Source organism: Gouania willdenowi, chromosome 11 (genome assembly GCF_900634775.1).
Source record: "Gouania willdenowi chromosome 11, fGouWil2.1, whole genome shotgun sequence".
NCBI classification, from domain to species: domain Eukaryota; kingdom Metazoa; phylum Chordata; class Actinopteri; order Blenniiformes; family Gobiesocidae; genus Gouania; species Gouania willdenowi.
The window spans coordinates 22,658,909-22,664,994 of record NC_041054.1 but is presented as its reverse complement, the minus strand read 5'-3'; positions in this window follow the sequence as shown (position 1 = coordinate 22,664,994).

The following is a 6,086-nucleotide window of genomic DNA, read 5'->3' as shown; positions in this document are numbered from 1 at the left end:
AACATTAACAATACAGAAAGTGACCCCAAAAACACACAAATCGCACACAAAATTACTCATAAAACACAACAACTGAAACAAAATGACTAAAAAAACACATTACAGAATAGCTTCAAAGACACACAAACTGTCGACAAAATTTCATAAAATGACTGGAAAATACAGAAAACAACAAAAATACACAAAGTGACCCCAGAAATGCACAGATGTACAACAAAAACGCATAAAATGACAGAAAAATACACATAATTACAACAAGAACACAAGAAATAACAAAAGCAAGCACACATAATGACACCAAGAACACACAAATGTACTAAAAACTGACAAAAGAAAACAATACCACAAAGACAAAAACATTTTCTCCCTGGATTAATGCTCAGATCGGTCAGTATTCTACATGATGACATGCATGTTAATAATGTGGCCCTCAGATTAGATACAGTCACAGTTTTGTGGCCCCTGCTGTGATAGAGTTTATGAAGGTAGCTATGTTGACAGGGAAAGATTTGCAGTTATTTCACCTGTCGGTGGTTTTAAGCTTTCACAGGCTAATGTAAAGTCACATATCACATGATCAGTGATCACATGCTGTTTCTCAGCTTCAGTCTCAGTGTTTGAATTAAATGTGCTGGAGTCGAATGTTGTTCAGTGAAAAGACTGAAAACGAGCTCATTGTACTCATCAAAGCCACCTGCACTGGTATTTTACCCACAATGCCCTCAGATGTGTCCAACAACATACTGTAATTATCACTGGGTATCCAACAGCTGCTCCTTTTTCCTTCAGTTCATTTTTACTACAATTTTGAATTCATATTAATTAATAAATGTCATGAATTAAAAGATAATTGAAGGAGTTTTAGTTTGGTTATGCTTCCTGTAAGTGAGAGGCAGTGATTTAAACTCTCCTTCACGTCAGTAGAGGGCGACATCAGGGTTGGGCGCAATTATAATTCTAATTGCGTAATTAATTAAGATTATGGCGTGATTGTAGTTTTAAAAACCTGTTGCTGTCATAATCATATTTAAATTGTAATTGAGTTTAAATAATTTACTTTGTAATTGTAATTGCCATGAAAATTCCATCAAAATGGTTAATTATAATTTAACACAAAACTGGGCAACCATGTTACAGTTCTATGTAGTGTTTCATATCAAAATTTCCCACATTTTACCATTTAAAAAAAAATTGAAATGGAGGGGTATACTGACACAAAAAAGACTCAGACGTCCACACCATAAATATATTAAAACCTATATTTTCATTGATTATGAAGCCTAACCAGGTAACCAATAGATAAGAAATAAATGATATGATAGATATTTGTTTTTAGTGTATTTTATAGCTGATTTAGGACCTGTTATAAGAGATGCTAACACAAGAGTTAGGTTTACTTTATTAGGTTATTTATTTCAGGCTCAGTAATTGAACTTTAGTAATTGAGAACGTCATTGTAATTGACTTCCTAAGGATTAACAATAATCATATTTTAATTGTAATTGGGAAAAAATGCTGGTCACTGTAATCATAATTGTACCCTGGGTGACATAAAGTGCTGAAGAACCCACTGTCGTCAGGGTTGGGGTCAATTACATTTTTCAGTTACAATTACATTTTCAATTACACATGTTCAATTACAATTCAATTACGATTACAGTTACCAGAATTTTTTTTTTAATTACAGTTAAATTATAATCATTTTTTTTATCCTCAGAAAGTCAATTACAATTTCGTCCTCATTTACTAAAGTTCTGTTACAATTAATCACAATTACTGAGCCTGAAATAAATAACCTATTAAAGTTAACCTTCCTTGTGTTAGCTTTCTGTTAGCATCTCTTATGATAACTGGTCCTAAATCAGCTGTAAAATACACTAAAAACAATTATAAATCATCTAATTTATTTCCTATCTATTGGTTACCTTCATAATCAATTAAAATATAGGTTTTAATATTTTTCAAATGGTAAAATGTGGGAAAGCTTAATATGAAATATATTTTGATAATTAACTACATCTGTATATACCTGTACATAGAACTGTAACATGGTTCCCCAGTTTAGAGTTAAATTGTAAATTTTTCAATAGAATTTTCATGGCAATTACAATTACAAAGTCAATTACCTGAACTCAATTCAAATTTAACTATGATTACGACAGCAACAGATTTTCAAAATTACATTTAAATTTAAAATGACATAATTGTAATTAATTACCAATTATGCAGTGACAATTATAATCGACCCCAACCCTGACTGCGGTGTTTGATGGAACAAATATTATATATATTATAATATATATATATAACAATTATATATACACTTAATAAAAAAATAAAGTAAGAACCAAACTCAACAAATATCATCAAACATAATTTTACCTCTGGTCACGTTCTCTTACAGGCAGTTTAACATTTCTATAGACATTTTAGTATAAAAGTGGTTTCATGTCTCATTACGCACTATTTTGTCATTTATTTTGTGCCCACTTCAAGTTCCTAATATGACAGCGTAGCAGCTGCTCAAGTCTACTTTAACTAGTTTTAAATGTCTTCCTGAGCTTAGGCTTTAGCACTGACCCCTGCATATACAGTATTATCATAACCACACATGCTATACATTTCACTTATATATTTTCTTCCCTTTTATGGTTTCATTGTTGTCTATAAATCCATTTATTTAAGTCTGTTGCACAAAGTGAGCATTAAAACACACTTGTCTTGTACTTCCTCACTCTGACATCTATTAGTACCATCTGCAAGGTGAATGCATCCATTTTAAAGAGAAATGTGCTGTGTTGTATTTGTAATAAATGAATAAATAAATAAAAATAGCAAATATAAGATGATTTAAAGCAGGAAGTTTGCTGAAGGACAAACAACTCTGTGGAGTAGACTTTTTTTTGGGACGTTGTAGTTCTGCATGTGACCACTTGGTGGCAGTAATGACCCACGTTCAGAGAACTAAATACAAGCTTTTGATCTGGTTTTCCTCACAAAGAGTTTCTTACCACTTTGATTGCATTTCCTTTTCTATTAGACTTTTACAAAAGAATGAAACATACAGATCACTGTTTAACAACTGGAAAGTTTCCTCCACGCAAAGATCTCATACCATGAGGTCAGTGGTTCACAAACTTTTCAGTCTTGTACCCTTTCAGACATTTAACCTGAAGCCATGTACAACCTATTCCTGCACACTTAAAAAACACAATAATGTAATATCATATACAATGTAGCCCTACAGTGAAATTTGTCTCTGAATTTTACTTTTCCCGTTGAGGTATAATATACAGTAATCAAAAAAAGAATAATGACCTGTAGGCACACAAGAAAATATCTTATTCCGAATTATCACTTGATTTATTTAATTAATTAGCCTCCTGGAATTTTTAGTAAAAAACAACATCGCTAAAACTTTACTGAGAAAGTGAGGTTAAGGATGAACTGCAATGTTTGGATGAATTGGAGAGAGTCTGAGTCTTAAATCGTTCTCTACGCAAAGTCTTATTTTCATGTTTGTCAAAGCTGAACATCCACTAAACACAAGTACGTGGTGGCAAAGGGCATCAAGCACATTTGGCTAGAGCAAAACAAAGTAGCGCTCACCATATTATGAGATTGTTTTTCTGTCACCACTAGAGGGTAGTCTTAGTCTTCAGTAGTCTTGAGATCGGACGTGGCGCAAATTTTCGTGATGCGGGCACCGCGGGATTGAAAAACGTTTTCTCCATTTTCGCTTATGTGCGTCTGAAGCGAATATAAAAAAAGCGCCAATCAGACTCGGTTTGTTTTCCCTATAAACTATGAAGGACCCCAGTATAATCACTGCTACCTACCTTCTGTGGAAGCTGAAAAGCCGTAATTCCTGGCGTTCACATTGTGTCGCCGGCGTTCCTGGATTCGCCAGGTTAACCAGCGACGCATCCAACTTGGTGAGTTTCACTGTTTGCTTAAAGAGCTGCGCATGGATGATGACTGCTTCCAGCGGTACGTGCAGATGACCAAACTAGCCGTGTCGTAGAGCTCCGGGTGGTTACACGCCGCCACTTATTTTCTCCTCCAGGCTGAAATGAGTGAAAAAAAACAGTTTCTGCGTTTAAGGCCTGACGTCAAGGACTGATTGGCTTTCATGCGCGTCACGCAAAACATTTGCTGGAGTTGAATATTTTCAACTCAAGCGAGCGAATGACGAACGTTACGGAAAAACAGGAGCGCACATGCCGCGGCTTTGTCTCAAACCTAGCCTCCCTTTAGCTCAATCTCTATAGTCTATAGCCAGTTGTTCTTGGATTACATATTGGGAATTCCACTGTGAACAGATAATACCACCTCATCAGTATGTAACGTCTAAAGATAAATAGTAGTATTTTTCCCTTTAATGAGCAACTAAAACTAAAAAAAAAACTTTTTTCTGCTAAATACAAATGTATTTGGATATGAAGTAGTGCTGTTGATTGATCCTGGTCCAACTCTCAACATTTTAGTCAAAGTTCCAATTTGGCATATTTTGTTGTAAAATGTCAGAGTAACTGCCCTCTATGGGTTGAAACCCAGCTATTACATTTGATTTTTGCTATTGGTTGAGATCAAGATCATGCGATGTTTTGGGACCGTCTTGCATTACAAACGAGCACTATTTGCCCCGCCTCTTTTATAAAAACTATCACCTGTGGGTTCTACAATCTGTGGTGAGTAGGTTGGATTGAGAGAAGAGTGAATAGAGAGGTATAATGATTAATGAGTAGCTAGTTAACATAGCATAGATTGTTCATTGGAGATTCTGGGCGTGTCTTAACTGCTCTAGCAGCCCCGCCCATAATCAAGGCATTTTTTGAATTTCCCTCCTCGTAGCAGGTCAGGAGAAAACAGGGGTTTAGTTACTCTTTAAGTGTTAACGTTCAAACAAAAAGCAGCCAGATAATGGAAAAAGGAAAATCAATTTAGGGCTAATGTTTTGTTTCCAGCTATCATCTCAGGTAAGAGTATTAGGTGTTTACCCACAAAGAAATAACACAAGCAACAATAATTATTTCCATAACAAAAAGAAACATTTAGTAGAAACTTGTGTAAAGCCGGTGTTTCCTTAATAGTTTGGATTGAATGAAAAAGACGAAAGGATGAAAAGATGATGATGACCGTTTTGATGGTTGAGAGAAGAGAGAAAGAATGAAGACAAGTGTTTCAAAATGACAGAAAACATGAAACCATTCAAAACAAAGTCCTGATGGATGTCGCATCGTCGGGTAAACAAAAGGCAGTACTGTCTGGATTCTGCTGATCTGTACAACCTAATCAGCACCTTTCGTTGGTATCGCTGCTTGCACTGGACTGGCAGATGCTTGAATGCACAACATGATGGTAGACGTCAAAGGAAAAAGATGAACACTTGGGGTGACGAAGTGGTTGCTGGTCTGAATTCCACACTTACCTGTCAGAATGTGAGAGAATGGCAGAGAAATGGCCTTTCATCCTCAGCCTCTTTAGGGATTCAAACACCAAACACCACTGGGCTTAACTTTAGACACGTTAATCCCAAATACGCTATATCTGCGCTTGCTATTACTGCATATACTGCTAAAAAACCCAAAAAGAGAAAATCAGAGGAAGAAAAGAAAGACGCGGTACGTCTAAAAAACCAAAGAAGAGCCAAAACTCGAATAAATATTGGTCCAGAGTATTCCAGATGGAGGGCATTGTGGGCCAGTCTTGGACTAACTTTGGACACTCAAGTGACAGGTAATCTAATGTTCCATTTCCCTATATTTTGTGTGCATCCTTTAGCGTGGCGACGTGTTTTACTACTACTGCTCGTAGATGGTTGAGCAATAAAAGACTCGTTTTCCTATTCATAGCAGACAAACGACAATCGTTTTAGAATCTCCACAATTCTTGTATTGTTACAGACTAGCTTCTACATTCAGTTAGAAAAATATTAGCACACATCTGCCAGTTTTCATATAGGATGTTGTCTGCTTTTTTGTTTTTGCATTTGGATTTCTGCTAAATCTTTCTATAATGTATGATGATATTACAGTTTAGCAACATAAATGAGTATTTCATAATTAGTGACGATGAAATTTATT